Source organism: Rhinolophus ferrumequinum, chromosome 23 (assembly GCF_004115265.2).
Source record: "Rhinolophus ferrumequinum isolate MPI-CBG mRhiFer1 chromosome 23, mRhiFer1_v1.p, whole genome shotgun sequence".
In the NCBI taxonomy this organism is placed as follows: domain Eukaryota; kingdom Metazoa; phylum Chordata; class Mammalia; order Chiroptera; family Rhinolophidae; genus Rhinolophus; species Rhinolophus ferrumequinum.
In genome coordinates this window covers 34,649,793-34,666,778 of record NC_046306.1, presented here as the reverse complement: position 1 = coordinate 34,666,778, position 16,986 = coordinate 34,649,793, and the positions used below count along the sequence as shown (strand labels likewise).

The 16,986-nt window shown below is 35.9% G+C and overlaps 1 protein-coding gene across 2 annotated transcripts in view; it reads right to left on the bottom strand.

The window, feature by feature from the left end:
* MACROD2 (mono-ADP ribosylhydrolase 2) overlaps positions 1–16,986 on the bottom strand; it is a 2,095,255-nt gene that overhangs the window by 1,772,021 nt on the left and 306,248 nt on the right. The window lies entirely within an intron of this gene.

Sequence of the window (16,986 nt, the reverse complement as noted above, 5' to 3'; positions counted from 1 at the left end):
CTTGTGTATCATTTTACTTCAAGGAGTTCAGCGTTTAATGCATAAATTCATTTCCTAACAGTCTTTTGGAATCCTCTTATTTTCCTTAATCACTCCATTGACAGAAAACTTTAGGAGTGGTTTTGGAAACTTTCAGTCTTTTGTATACTGCTGCCAGGACTGATACATTTTAAGGTGGTCTTTGAAAACCTATTAGTTTTTTAAATAGCTTTTTGATACTATGATTTGGTATCAGAGGATATGAAATCTCAGATCTACCACTTACTAGGTATGTACTTAAAAAACAAACCACTTACTCTTAGCTTAGTTTCCTTATCTATAAAATGGGGCTATTAATATCACTCACTTCACAGGGTTGTTTTGAGGATTAAATGAGATGATGTGCATGGAGACTGTACAATGTTCAACAAAATATCAGTTACTACTATTACGCTTAAGAACAGTTAGCCGTGAGTTCCCAGAGGTTTGCCAGATATCACTGTTTCTGCTGTATTAAAAAATATCTCCAACTGCCTATGACACCTCATTCATTATTCATTCCCCATCTTCATATGTTTCTTTTTTGACTCCTGTTATCGAGGTTAGCAGTTTTCTAGGAATAACTTAGCACAGACAAATATGATTAACATTAAATATAGAAAACATTTTCTGAGGGAAATTTGACTTTACTTCCAGAGGTTCTGAGCAGTTCAGCTACAGTTCTTCCTGAGGTCAGGGAAAGGGCTAGATGTTTCCATAAAGTCCCTATAAACCTGTGAGTTCATAAAAAAGCCAGAAGCCAAGAGGTTATATTGAGTATTTTCCAGTGAGTATACCTTTCATGAGCATAGAAATTTTATGTGTTTTCTAATACACGTGTTTTAATTATTTTACCTGGATAAATCAGAAAAATGTTTTATACTAGCAAATAGAGAGTACGGAATAAAAGTATATTCTTTGCCTATGCTTGGTATGAAATCCAAATTCTTTGCTGAAAAAATATATATCCTTTCAATAGAACAACAAAACACATATCACCTTACAGGGCACTAAATTAATTACAGATACATTTGCATATATCCCAAAGTTAATGTTCACAACTTTCATTGATCTGGTACTAACAAAGAAAATTGTAGGGAAAAAAATCCAATCCTGAATATAAAGCTCATAGATTTAACAAGAATACAACTGAGGAGGATTTTTACAAAGGGAAAATATCACTCCCTTGCTGAATGTTTGACAAAATCAAAAAATTGTTTTTGGATGCAGCCACTTATAACTGCATTAAATCGCTGCGTTGATGCTCTCATTCCCTACTAAAAACAACACTACTCTATCTTTCAGCAAGTCCTATTTATTAAAAGTATTCCCCTGTGCCAAAGGAACTAGTAAAAGACTGCTTTACTAACTACAGTTTCTGAGTAAAGCACATTTTATAGCTACATGCCAACATGACAGTTTTCATGAGGAATCCAAAAAGACCCACATGCTTTAAAACACCTAAGTGTGAGTGTTAAAGAATTCAGTCCACCACTAAATTTAATATTAGCTCATCTGTTGCTGAAAACAGTATCAGCATTTAAAATTCTAATTCCTTTCTCCTACTTAGCATGATTAGCAAATCTTAATTTAGCACAGTCTTAGAAATGAAAACTACCGTACTTAATGCTTTTAGACTTGGGTTAAATTAGCAAAAAATAACTCATACTTATCAATCACTTTCTTAAGAACTCCAAAGTTCTCTACAAATGATCTCAACAGCCAATGACCTTTACTGAGTGACTTCTCTATTATAAAGAGCAGAAGTTTGCCTTCAAGAAGTGTGCTGTCTATAGGTAATAAGGCATAAACATGTATCTAATGAAAGATTACTATGACTGCAATATAGAAGAAATAATTACATCTGTTTGGATGCATCAAGGAAGACCTCATGAAGGAGGTAAAATTAGGGCTGGGTATTGAAGGATATGAAGGTATTTAAAGAGAAAATAAGAAAAGTAGATAGATACTGGCCATGAAAAGAAAATGATAAAGTCATTAAGATAGGAAAATACGTGCAATGTTTCGCAGTGCTGGCTTTGGTCAGAATCACTTGAGGAGGCTTTTATTAAGATAACCAGACCTCAGTATAGACCTACTAAATTTAAATCTCCCAGACCTACTAAATTTAAATCTCCCAGGTTAAGGTTGCGCATTAAACAATTTTTTTTTTTTTTTCTAATTCCAAAGGTGATTTTGATGAGGTTGAAGACCACTGATTTAGGAAGTGTTTGAGGAAAGGTCAACAGTCTAACTAAAATACAGGGTCCACAAAGGAAGGAAGGCTGAAAACGTCTTATGGTTGTTGTTGTTGTTTGTTTGTTTGTTATGTCAGGCTTTGTAATCTATTGAATTCCAAGATGAGAAGGCTGCATGATATTCTTTGGCAGATGTATAAACAATCTGTACTTTAGGGACATTTTGTAAATATAAAGAATGTTGCATGAAGGATAGATGAGGAGAATCTGGGAGTAAGGGGACAGTATTTCCTCTGGTCTGAACAGTGGACGGGGTTTTGGGGGAAAAAAGGATGTAATTCAATAAATATAGGAAAGGTAGAATTCGTAGGAATTGGAAACTGAGGAAAGAATAAGAATTGAAGATGAGGATTTTTGGCCCACACAAGTAGAATGGTGGTGAGGCAATTAATAATGGTAGAAAATGCTAGAAAAACAAGTTTCAGAGTATTTTGTACATATTGTGTTTGAATAGATGACCATATGCACAATACAGCTTTCCACTGGCTAATTATTAATAGTGCCCTCTTTAACCTTCCATAGTGACCCCGTTTAGATGATAAATTATAGTTGCCTTAGGTTTAAGATACTTTTACGTTATCCCTCTGGAAATGTCTATCAGGAAGTTGGAACTGAGGGTCTAGGGACAGATCCTCAGCATCAAGGAAAGCAGTCTATATTTAATAGGCTATGATTAAAGTTGAGAGGATGGACGAGATCATCAACAGAAAGTGAGCAGAGAGAAAGAGAAAGAGATGAGTCAAAGTAACACCCACCCTTTGTCGGGATAGGAGAGGGGAAGAGGAGTCCAAAACAAAAAGAACAACAACAAACGGGGAGAGTCACAAAGGAGGCAAAATCATGAGAAGAAAATACAAAATCAAGGAAATAGAAATATTAAAAAAGGAGGATGTCAAAAATACAGTCAGGAATATAGACTCGGAAGAGGACACTGGTGAATATGGAAAAAGAGGAGCCCTGCAGAGATATTGAAAGCAGTGTCAGCACAGAAATGAGGCAAAAGCCTCTAGGATGTTAACAGGATAATAGGAGATAAAACAGAAACAATGCTTAAGACTACTCTTTAAGAAGTTTGGAAGGTGAAGGGATCTTGGTCAGTTGTGTGAAGGATCAAGATAGATAAAAAGGAAGTGAATACCGGGAGGGATGTTTGTTGACCACAGGAATAAGATGCACTATAGAGACAGGAATCTACAATGAGGACAGGGAGCATATTTCACAGGAGGGTGGGGGAAAAAAAACAACTTGAGAAGCCCAAGAGGTCCAAGTCATGGCTGTGACTAAGACGACTGAAGAAAAGGCTGTGTCATCAGCAAGGGCTATAGTCACTGTCACTCTGAAAGATGGAAAGGGCTGGTATGAAGGTGAGATTTAAAAAACGGGTCCTGGGGAGTTGAGGAAATGTCCCAGAGATTACCAGGAGGGAGAAAATGATGTGAGTAGGTGACGTAGATGTAAAACAAGCACTTCGAAAGAAAGGTTTGTGAATAATGGTGACAGAAACATAGTCCGGAAAATGGTTTTTCAGAGGCAAGGGAACATGTATTTGAAACTCCCTAACCTACATTCCACATACCTCCCCTCATTTCATCAAATAGTGACAACAAGTAATGAAACAGGTAACAGGGAACATGTCATCCTCAGGGGACAGTTGTCAATTAATTCAAGTTCAAGGTGGGGGAAAGAATACTAAATAAAATGTCAGTTACATGGGAAGGTGGAACTGAAAGGTAAGGAATTGCAATGGACCCAATGGAAGCAATGAGGAGATGGGCCAGAAAGCAGGTCAAACCCTTAGACAGAAAGAGACACAAAACCGAAAAGGAGAGCAGAAGAAGGGCATTGCACCTAGGACTCTAACAGATGATCACAGTTAAAAAGGATGCTGATCATGAGATGTCAGTGGAAACTCCTATTTAAATTGTATAGACATTCTGAGCAGATGAAAGTAGAAGAACCAGAATGACCAAATTAACCTTGCTCCATTCTTTGAACATCAAAACAGAATTAAATCAAAATGTATCTCAAAATGCACACTGAAGAAGTATTGCTACCCATCCAACACAAACTTTTACCAGGCTTTCCCACAAGTATCATAGGATTACAGGAGAAGGGGTAAGCAAATCACATTATGGACCCCTCCCACTTCCTACTCCCATCTCATTTTTACATTATTTGGGTGAAATGAGATTAGAAATAAACTTTAGGACTGCCTTGAAAGTTTCTTTTTTTTTGTTTTTTAAGAGGCTTCAAAAGGAAGTATGCAGCCACAGGGGTGTGGAAGTTGGGGATAATGGGATTTTACAGACTGTGTACACACATAAAAGCACTGCTTCTTTTTCAATGCCAGCTGGCTGGAGTGGAGAGGGGGGTAGTCTAGGAAATTACTACCCAAAGTAATTACCCTTCTGAATGTACAGCATGGCTCTGATAATTGTGACATTGTAAAGCTGAGGCCAGTTCATATGAATGTTCCATTAAAAGGCATGGAATCACTGCTGGAATTCCACATTTTAATTTCCGATAATGAGGACCAATGTTAATAATGTAAAAAAAAAAAAAAATAGCAAAGACTAGGTAAATAAAAGTCTAACAAATTCTCTTTTAAAAATATGTTCTGTAAACATGAGCTGTGTCTTACCCATACAGTGGGCTTAGTGTCTGGTGATCACGCTGCTGCTGCAGACTCCACCACTAACTGAGGATTGTACCAAGAACAGTGCTATATTCTATGTAGTTTAATCTCATTTAATTCACACAGTAACTTTACAGATAAGAATTGTTATCCAGATTTTTCAGATGAGCAAATTAAGGCTGTGAAAAGCCATAGAGATATTTTATTCATTCAACATTAGCGATTATTTACTAAGTACCTACTCAATAACTATGCATAGGGCCGGGGATACAGCAGTGAACCAAAAAGAGATGGAGACTATAGCTGGAGGAGGGAGGAACTCAGATATTAACCAAATAAATATAAAATGAAAAATTGTGACAGGTGTCATGGAAGGGAAAAACGTGGTGCTCTGAATGAGCATAACGGGAGAACCTATTTGGGGTGGGAAGGGAAAGCCTAAAACCTGAGGGATAAACAGTCAGCCATGTGAAAAGTGAGGCAGAGAGTGCTCTGAGCACAGGAAATGAAGTGTGAAAGTTTCAAGTAGGGAATCGGCTTAGTGAATTTAGGAATTGAAAAAATGTCAGAGAGCTCAAGCTCAGTGAGCAAGACAGAGCTGAGATCAGCGAGGCAAGGCTGGATCAGATCATGAAGGGTCTTGTGTACCAAGGACAAGGTGAGGAGTCTGGACTTCATTCTGGTGTCGGAGGAGGAGGAGAAGAGGAGAATGATGTGTGAGGATCAGACGACCAGATTTCGATCGATCAGAATAAGGTCCCCAGTCACGGTATGAAGAATGACTAGTATGGAACAGGATGGTGGCAGCGAGCAGAAAGAGCGGGGAGAACGCCACATATATTTTGGAGCTATAACGGTATCTTTCTCAAAGTTACATTACTAATAAGTCGTGGAACAAGTATTATGTTCGCTACTGAAGCTTGAGATCTTAACCACTTTCTTTAAATAGTGAGCAGAAATGTTTCTTCAATAACTTTAACAAGGACTTTACCTCCAGGGAAAAAAAAACATATGTATATTGCCTTTTCCTGAGATAACAGCTAGAAGACATTTTTAGGATTAAATTTCAAAACATTTTAAGGGGCAGATGCGAATTTTTCTACCCAGGCTTACAAACCTCTGTGCCATGATGCTGAATACCGACTTCTGGTCAATATTTAATAGCTATAAACTACTCTGAGAATAATTCTTATCTTCCTTGCAGCTTTCAATAAATTTAAACTCAGATTTGGCAGACACATCCTAATGTTTGAGTTCACCACAACACCTTTTCATGATCCCTTTGTGTCTTCTGAGAGCCATAATGGAAGTGCCAGATCACTGAAGCTTTTCCCCAGGCCCAGTGCTGAAGACACATAACCCATGAGTACGACTACCTAGTCTACAAAGGTAAAGACATGCCAAGATTATTTAATGGTTTTCAGCAATTAATTATTTTTAAATAATCTTTGAATTACGGAAATGCTTTATTCAGAGTATACTTACCAGACATAAAAGTACATAAATACTGATAGGTATTAGAGATCTACATTTATTCCATGCTTTTACCTAATATGTCATAGAATGTTAAGGGTTTGCTACAAAAGATTTCATGAATTTTGATGATGTGTACTAACAATTAAATAAAAAATAAATCCCCTTTTTGTTTTAAAACATTATAAAATTTGAAAAACAAGTTTGTAATTGAACTGTAACTAGTTTACAGTTTTAAAAAATTCTATAATGGAAAAACATGTTGTTAGTTTACAGATCAAAATATGGATATAACTACTGAGCTACGCTCGGCTTATAGCACTCACCATACAAGAGTTAAATGTTACATTTATTATTATTATCTAATATACAAAATATTTTACTTATATATTATTATCCATATTCCCCGTTAAAATGCAAACCCCATGAAGGCAAGTAATTTTTTTCTTGACCTTTCACTACTAAATCACTCCAGCCTACAAAACAATGCCTGGCACCTGGCAGACATTCAAAAAATATTTGTTGGATGAATGAATAAAAGAATGAATGAGCTTCAAAGGGTTGTATCACTAAGTACCACCTGAGACAACTCTTTGTAAACTGTAAACCAATGTAGAGTATTAATCATCATTTTCATGATAACTAGCATAGAAAATTTACTAAGCATTCCACATCCATTATCTCCTTTACTTCCCAATACACAAAAGAAACGGAAGGTCAAACAATTACACAACTCACCCAATATTACACAGTATAAATGGAAGTAAGAACTTAAAAAAACAACTTGATTCCAAATGTAAGGATCTTAACTCCAGCTCTCCTGTCTTTTCTATGTTGTTCTCTTCATTGTGAAATGCTGAACCCACGTGTAAACAACATATACTAGAACACTCTATTAAATTGCATGTATAGTTGGTATTTGAGATGATGACTAAGAGCACTGTCTTTGCATTAGACAGATCTGGGTTTACATCCAGTTTCTGCCACTTACTTGGGATATGGCCTTGGGCAATTTAACCAACATTTCTAAGCCTCAGTTTCCCCTTCAGTAAAATACGATAATAATAGTTCCTCTCTAATTGTAAGAAGTAGATTATATATTTTATGTTGAGCACTTAACTGAGACCTGGCTCTTAGTATATGCCCAGTAAATTTTATTTTCACCTTTGATGATGAAGAAACATCTGCCTGGTATCTGATATTAGAACTAACATTTGAACACAGGGTAACAAAAAAATGGGAAGTAGGGAAGCAAGATAAATAGACTTGTGTGCATTTCTATTTTCCCTCTGTTTCCTGCACTGATTTTACAGAAACAAATACAAATAAAGGCATACTTTTCTCCCTCTTCCCCAACACAGGACTGGATTCATTATATTATTCTGCTACCCCTTTGGTAAAGGTCCATGTAGGAATGTCAACAGCTAAAAAGCATAAGGAATAACAATTTTTAAAAAAGATTTGTTACCTTAAAGCTGTTAAAATGGTAAAAGTCTTCTTTATGTTTTCTACAATCCCAATCAAATATTTGTTATATAAGAACAAACATCTAGATGGTTACTTGTTAAATCAGAATTAATTATTAAAGTGAACACCAGGGACAGTGTTTCAGATGAACTAGTCCATGCTGGTGGGATCATTTTTATCGGGAAAAGGAGAGTGTTAACAGCCAGGTACATGTCTCAGGCAACTACAGTCGTCTGTTTAAGTGAAACAGCAAATTGCATAATCAGGCTATCCCTTTCTAGGTGTGAATTCAAATTAGCATGCCCTTGCTCTTAAAAAAAAAAAAAAAAAAAGAGAGAGAGAGAGCAGGAGGTCTATTCTCTGGCTTTATAAACGTGTTTAAACAAGACATTTTTATTTCTTAGTTTATCAGGTATTGATCTTTTCCAGGTACAGGAATTTAGTAAACATTTTTCTTCAGAAAATTCCTCTTTGAATATTAACTAATATACTTAAAAGTTTAGGTCTAAGAGTGAAAATTAGATTTCAATATTTATTATAGTGCAATAGTATTACTTAGAAGAAGTGTGCTGGTTCACAAGCGAGTTAAAGTTTCTCACCTCCCCAGACAAATTTCACAAGTTCTTCTCCAATTCTTCACCTTCCTTAGAAGTCCCAGACAGAGAGGTAGCAGAAAGAGCCATTAAAACCAATTAATACTTCACCTTCATTGTGGGACAAGTAAGAGGGAAAAAGAGAAGCAATTCAAACTAAATCTCTCATAAATGCATAAAAGTAAATTTATAAGTCATTTCAAAGTAAAGAATAACATTTGCTTCTGACAAAATGCATATGTGTGGAATAGTTAATGCTCAAATGAATTAAGTGTAGCTTCTTACCAAATGTTTCACAAAACGCTTAAGTATCCCACAACTATACTATACTTTAGTTTTAAAAAATATAGGGTTAAGAATCTCTTAAAAGAATGTTAATCCTATGCTCTACTTTCAGCCAGTCTATCACAGCTAACAGAGTGACGAATTTACTCTTTAAAACTCTTTCTGGGACAAGGAACTCTATATTTCGGAATCTCTTCTAAAATTTAATGTCAACATTGAAGTGTTTTAGTGTAGATGTTAAATGTAGACATTGTTTAATGTAGACATTGAAGTGTTATATAATTATCTTCCAGAAATCCCCAGTAACTATTATTTTTGTAAAAAAAAAATATTGAAGAGATGACAAGAAATCGGCACATTCAAGCATGTCATTCTTGCATATAGGGTAGTGGTTAAGAGCACAGAGTTTTGGAGTTGAGCCAACCCAACTTCAAACCACACTGGTTCTACCACTTACTAGCAGGGTAACTCTGAGCAAATTACTTAATCTCTCTAAACTTGCCTTTCTTAACACTACTTCATAGGATTGGTAAATGAATTTAAAGTATATGAAGTGCTTAGTATAGCAGTGCCTGACACATTAATAAGTATGTAGCATCTGGTGGCCATAGGCAATATATTCCAGGGCTTACTTGTGCAAATTCTGAAATCCGACTTCTTAGGTGCAAAGCCAAGATTTCCTACTTGTTACTTATTTGGCTCTGGGCAAATTATTTCACCTCTCTATACTAACATTAGTAAATACATGAAAAAAGTAAAAGAGTACTTTGCAAATGGTAAGCGCTCAATAAATGATAATCTTAAAAGTGTTTCAGTTGAAGGCTCATAGAAGCTAAAATTTAAAGAGCACATAGAGTAATTTTCTCTTCTGATATTTGAATTGACCATCATTAGAAATAAATGAAAACTATCAAGTTAATCCAGAGCCATAAATCTTTCTTACATAGTAATATACAATTATACATTGATCAAGCTCCTAGTATAGACTCCCTAGCTTCAGGTTTCCCACACTTGTCTGATGATACAAATCACCCAGAGACTATGACTGAGCAGGTCTGGGGTGGGGCCTTGGAATATGTATATATCATCTGATTCCCTGGGGAGTCCTACAACTCGGCTGGCTCAGAAGCTGTTGAATCTGTGCCCAACTACAGAACATGAGAAGAATATCTAGCAGTCACACCCACTGAACAGAATTACTGTTTCACAAGTATTATGTAACACAAATGAGAATGTTAAAAAATTTTTTTATTCAACATTTTGTTGAGTATTTATCAGTAACAAATATTTATTGAGCATATATTACAGTACAACTCACAAAACAGTGTATGAAGCTTAATTGGAATATAGACATATTCTTAAAAATTAACATCATTTGGGAGGTGAGAGTGGCAAATCGAAAGGAAGAGCATCCTTAGCAAAGATACTCATAATTACATGCCATTTGTCCTAAGGAGTTCAGAAAGTATTGGGACAAGAGTTCTGTTGGTCAAGAGGTATGATTCTGCAAGAAGTCTGTTATAGTTATTTATGACACTGCTGCTATTGTGAATGGGATGGGAAAAGCTAGTACTTTAAGAACACTGAAATAACAAATTCACTACAAAAGTAACTTAAAGGGTATAACTACTTTTCTTGACCCTTCTGAACATTAATCTTTAGAAACAAATTATAGTTTATCTCTTATGGGTAAAACTAGCACAAACTTGGATCCGAAATATTCCAAGAAAATGATACAAGGAAACACATAAAACAAGCTTCCATTTTCCCGAGCCCCCACGCCCGCTCCTCACATACACCACATATGTCCTCAAACAAACTGTGAGCAACTTCTATAATTGAGAGATCTGGAATCTACATCCTTGTAGAAACACAAGCATAAGGAATTATGTAAGGAAAACCAAGTGCAATGACACACACTGGGGGCAAATACACTGACTGTATTTTCTTCCAAAATTATATAGCACTTGGGCTGCTCCTGAGAAGGATTAATGAAACAGCTCGAATCAACACATTATAGTTGGAACAGCTAGATGTAACACTCCCACTTACATTTGTATGCTGTAACTGTCAAAATTGTCTGCTTTCCAGATGAACATAGTCAACGTCAACTTTCAGTAAAATCATCCAAACTAGTTCATCAACTGAAATGACAAATAATCCCTGCCCTTTCACCACCAGCAACATCCACTGAGATATAAGTCAATTGTTAGAAAAGAAAAAAACCTAGAAATTAATACAAATAACAAAGTAATTTACCAAAAGGGATCACCAGAAGCAAAGTGAAATAACAGAAAAAATTTTTCAAAAATTTCAAAGACCATTGTTAATGTTGAAGGTTCTTACTGAGTTTATGACAACATAAGGCTTAATAAATGGGATGTCATCTGAAAGTTGGAAAATCTTACTTCTCTTCCCAGCTTATTGTTTGCTGCTATTCTGACATAGTAACTTACTAACTTCAAATTTCATAGCTCTGAAAGTGTGATAGCTTGACAAATGTTATTCTAGATTATCTCCAAAAGACATAGTTTCTCAAGTCAATGAAAATAACGGAATAATTACTAAAATTTTAATTTAAAGCAAAAGTGAACAAATGAAGCACATAGCATTCTTTAATTTCATTGTTTTTAAAAAGTCACATTTCTTCATCAAACTCATAGTGAAGGAAAACTGAAAGGTAAGAAAAAGTGCCTTTCTCGTATCCACCTCTGTTATCAGTTTAGGACAAGATTCAAGTGCCTTTCACATTCCCCAACCAAAGTGCAGGACCACAAATGCAGAGGTCCCTCTGCTTCTTCAATCAATATCCAAGGGTCAAGTGGGATTTTGGCTCACTGGCACTTCTGGAATACCTGCAACAATTCAAGGGCCTCCTACGGAATTGACCTTCATCTTGCCAACCCAATCTGAGGACAAGCTCAATCTCAGCCTCTCTGCTCTTTAAGACCAAGCTGCCTGCTGATTTGCTTCCCTCCCTTTGCCCTGTCCCCTAGAAGATAAGAATTTTAGCTTATCCCCATTTGAGAATGAGGTGTTGGCTTGAAGACACTTCAAATGTCAATTGCCAATTGCCTCATCCTCTGCAGTTTATATCTGATGATTTCAGTGAACCATTTAACAATTTTTAATTATATCCTCCATCACCAGATGGAGAACCACAGTCTGCATGGCAATGTTATTAGGTGAACTGAATAACACAACCCCCAAATTTATCAGCAACATCCTGAAGAGTGGTCACTAACAGCACATCACAGGGCTCTGTCCTTGAGCTGAAAATTTTCAAACTTTTTATCAATACTTTTATCAATTTATCAAAAACTTGAATAGTGACAATAAGACCTTCCTACCAAGAACTGTATCTTAGAGGTAGAATTAAGATGTTTAATGGCAACAATAGATTTCAAATTCATGCATTCATACAAGAAAGAAATTACTGAGTGATTACTACATGCTAAGTGGCAAATCCCGGGCAATATACAAATAAATAAAAAAAATAGTGTGTCTTCAAGAAATATATGACCTAGAAAAAGAAATAAAGAAACAAATGATTATTCTGCAATGTAAAAAGTGCTGTAATGAAAAGAAATGTGAGCATGACTAAGAAAAATAGAAGTGTTACCTGATTCCCCCTGGGAGAGTCCAGGAAGATTTAGGATGTGAGGGTGAAGATACTACATGTGCCATCGTACATTTGGAACACATACATGCCCTGAAATAAACATTTAGGAGAATCAGAGTATAGGTGGCCATTAAAGCCATGGCCATAGATGAGATAGGTCTAGAAGATTAGCTACACGGGGGATACCACTCAACTCTTTGTTTAATAGTATGACAGGTCCTAACATAGATGGTGGAATATGGCATTGAAAACAACAACTAAGAAAAGGAGTAACCTCATTGATTTCCTGAACATTGTAGTTCCTTGAGGTTCTTATCTATGCCCTCTTCTCTGTCTGTATACTCTTACAAAGCAGTCTCATCCATTCTTCTCGTTTCAGTTACCACGGATAATATGTTATGCACTATGTATATGATAATATGTATATGCAAGCATCATGCATCTTATATTCTAGAGAGAAGAGGGCAAAAAATGAAATAGACAACAGCAACGTACTTGGTAAATGATACTAAGAAACATAAGGTAGGGGAACGGAATAGAAAGCGGCTTATATTTTAGATAGGTTGGATAGGAACATCCTTGCTGAGGAGGTGATAATTTGAACATAAAGCCAATAAAAGCGGGAGAGCAAAGCATGCATCTCTGTAGGGCAACGGCTTTTCACCTTGGCTGCACATTAGCATCACCTGGGAAGTTTTAACAATAAAAGTAATTCTTGGGCCTCAGCCTTCGGAAATTCTGAATTAATTGGTCGGGTATGGGCACCATAATTTTTATCCTCCCCCATTGATTCTAATGCATAGTCAAGATTAAGAATTATTGATGGAGTGGGAGATCATTAGACAGAGGTATTCTCAAGTTCAAAGGCCCAGAGGGAGGAGCATGCTTGGAGTCTAGGAGAAACATATGAGGCAGCTAATCAGATCTAAATAAAAGATTGAATAACGGTGCTGAGGACGAGCACAAACACTAAATCTTACACGTATTTATACAGACCAAAAAAGAAAAAGAAAAACCCCACACAACTAACTGTGTGATTTCAAGCCCAGTATTCAGCAGCCTACAGGTAGTTGTGGAAGAGGTAGATGGCTAGGTTGACCCAGTGCTAGGAGTTTGGACAGAATGTAAAGAAAGGATAATGGAGAATTCTTAAATAATGGATTATTGCATATGAGCTGAAACACGATGAAAGTGAAGCCAAAATTTAAGGTGAAATGGGAGGGATCAAGTGATAGAATGTACACTGGTCTCTTCAGACAAACCAAACAAGGTGAGTAGGGCAAAACTCAGATGAACACAATTTCAGTCTGAGCCAGAGGCATACCATGTGTACTGAATATCCTAAGGCAATCTTAGACGTCTTTTAAAAAGTAGTGGTTGGTTGATTGGATAAACAAGATGTGGTACATGCTATACAATGGAATATTGCTCAGCCATAAGAAAAGATGAAATACTGCCATTTACAACAACATGAATGGATCTTGAAATTATCATGATAAGCAAAGTAAATCAGACAGAAAAAGTCGAGAACCATATGATTTCACTCATATCTGGGATATAAAACTGAGAGCAACAAATGAATTAAGAAAAACAAACAAAAACTTACAGACAACAGTTTAGTGGTTACCAGAGGGTAAGGGGGAAGGGAGGATGGTAGAAGAGGGTAAAAGAGGGTCAAATATACTATAGTGACGGAAGGATAATTGACTCGGGTGGTAAACACAAAATGCAATATATAGATGATGTATTATAGAAATGTACACTTGAAACCTATATAATGTTACTAACCAATGTCATGCCGATAAATTTAGTAAAACTTAAAAAAAAGTAATGATTGGGGTTCATTAGATAATCGCTAACTTCCCTTCTGGCTGTACAATGGATACTCACTTGAACTTGGGAAAGTAAAATCTACACATCATGGGGGAAAGCAGCCGATTCTGCTCAGGCTGGGCAAAACATGTTTGGAATATTCTGTTCAGTTCAGATAAGCCATTTCAAGAGAGATTTTGGTAAACATAGAGTCCAGGCATAAGAAGCCACAATGAAAAATCATCTGAAAGTCATTTCTATGAGGGATAATGGTCATTTTTTTTAACCTGTAAAGTGTGATGACATGAAAGTTCACATTCATAAATGTAAGAGAGAGGAAAATGTCTCAGGCATAAAGGAGGAGGTCCCATTTCTTTATCTTAGGAGAAAAGTGGTACAGAATAATGAAGAGACTGAAAATGTAGTCATTCTGGTAAATGATAAAAGACTGGAGTTATAAAGCTAAGAGGTCACGGTATTTCAAGGGGCACCGATGTAGATGCTGGATTCACACAAAAGAATCATAGAAGGCACCATGACATAGCTGGCCCCTATCCTTCATTAGAAGACTCCCAATTCAGTTTATGAATAAGACCCTGTATGTTTCTAATGGGAAATTTTGTTCTGACTAATATATCTTTAAATGTACTGGGGGCTACGGGTAGGGATAGGGAATAGGGAGGGGTTTCAGGGAGGCTTGATTCATTAAAAATATTTGGAACTACACCAACCTGAAAGACTATAAACTTATAAAAAGAAATAAATTTGATGCATATTAAGCACCAATGACATAGGAAACGGGGATCAGCTGAGAGGCTTCTCAAATGGTAGAGTCAGCAAGAGGGAAACTCAGTGATTAGGAAATACACGCATCCTATTCACAATCTGTCTCTTCATTGAATGAAAGCCAAATAGAGCGAAGACGAGTGCAATGTCTTTCACCTTGAGGATGACTTCTCTTCTCTCCTGGACATTGACACTACTGCGGTTCTTCACAGAGAATATAAGGAATGTAACCACTGTGGATGTGACCATTCCACCTCAGGAAAGCAAGCTCTGGGATATAGTGGAAGCTTGCAAATTCTCTCTATAGCCAGAGTCAGGCAGAGGAAAAGATCTAGTGATCCCTTCCATCTTTGCTTGTTTCCTGAAGCCTTGGGCACTTCCAACAGGAAATGGCAGGTGGGATATGATTTGAGGTAGGCATGAAAATAGACAGGTTTCCTTGCAAAAATGTCCCACAGCAAAGCTAAGTTACTCTAAATCAAGTTCTCTGTGAAGTTCTCTCTGAAGTTCAATTCACTATAAATATGTTCTGTCTTTACCATAAATAAAAGCCACAGTAAATGGTTCCACGTCTCCACTGACATAACAGAAAAAAGGACTTTGGAATTAGAGTGAAATTACTTACTACCTTCTTTACTGAATGTTTAACAATATTGCAGTGAATGCAGAAGAATAAATACATTTTACCAATTTTAAGATGCTCTCCATGTCCTGACTTCTAATATATGTGAACAGAATTAAAATTAAAAAAAAAAAATTTTTAATTATTCCTTTTAAGAAATCAATAGGTAAAAAATAAATAAATAAATAAATAAATAAATAAAATAAAAAAATAAAAAAAAAGAAATCAATAGGTGTAAGGACATTGAAATACTCAGGTAAAGCAAGTTGCCTATTTCAGGTGCTTTGCCAACATCAAATCTCAAGAAAATACCAAAACATAAACACTCTGCTATCTCCCTGTGGTAGGCAGAATTCTAATGGTCTCCTTTGCCTCTCACCCTTGTATGTATGGGTAGAAGTGAAGCCAGAAAGCTTCCAAGCCAGAGAAGAGTCTAATATGCTAATGTGTCATTCATGGCTTGAAAATGGAGAGGGCCACAAATTGCTGAGAGTGGCTCCCTGCTGACAATCAGTAAGAAAACCGGGACTTCAGTCCAACAACTGCAAAGGACTGAATTCTGCCAGCAATCTAAATGGTCCTGGAAGCATATTTTCCCCAATTCTCCAGGTAAGAGCCCAGCAGGATGACACCCATTCAACCTTCTAAGACTCTGAACAGAGGCAGTCAAGCTTTCTAGACTTACTTCTGTTCTACAGAAATTTGAGATAATAAATATATGTTGTTTTAAGCCACTAAACTTGGGGTCATTACACCACAATAGAAAACTAATATAATTTCTATACATAGTTCTTCTAGCTATCCAAAGAAATTAAGGTAAAAAAATTTAATTTTCTATATTGTTGCAAGAAAAAGATTTAATTTAAAGAGAAGAAGTCAAAGAACTCACAGATTTCATATTACCTACAGAAAATCTGAATTAAAATAAAATTCACATTATCTAAATATATATCATTTGATTTCCAGAAATCCATATTATATACATTTAAATGAACTTCATGCCTATTTCAAAAGAGGAAAACAGGTCAACAATCCCAAAATTCCTTTGTTATATGGTATATATATATATATATATATATATATATATATATATATATAGCACCCTCTGTGTGTCTGTGTGTGTGTGTGTGTGTTAAAATTGTAATACTCAACATATAACGATAACAAAAAAATACGTGACTTGAATACAAGTCACGTTTGACTTCTGCAATTACAAGAAGTGCTCAAAGTGGTTACCATCAGTGTAATTTTAATAAAATGTGTATACATTTTATTATGTATACATAATAAAACACCTTTCTTAAAATGTGTATACATTTTTGGCACCCTCTGTGTGTTTGTGTGTGTGTGTATGTATATATATCAAGGGAAAGACAATATAACTTCTCCAATTTAAATGTTTGGTAGAATAAAAA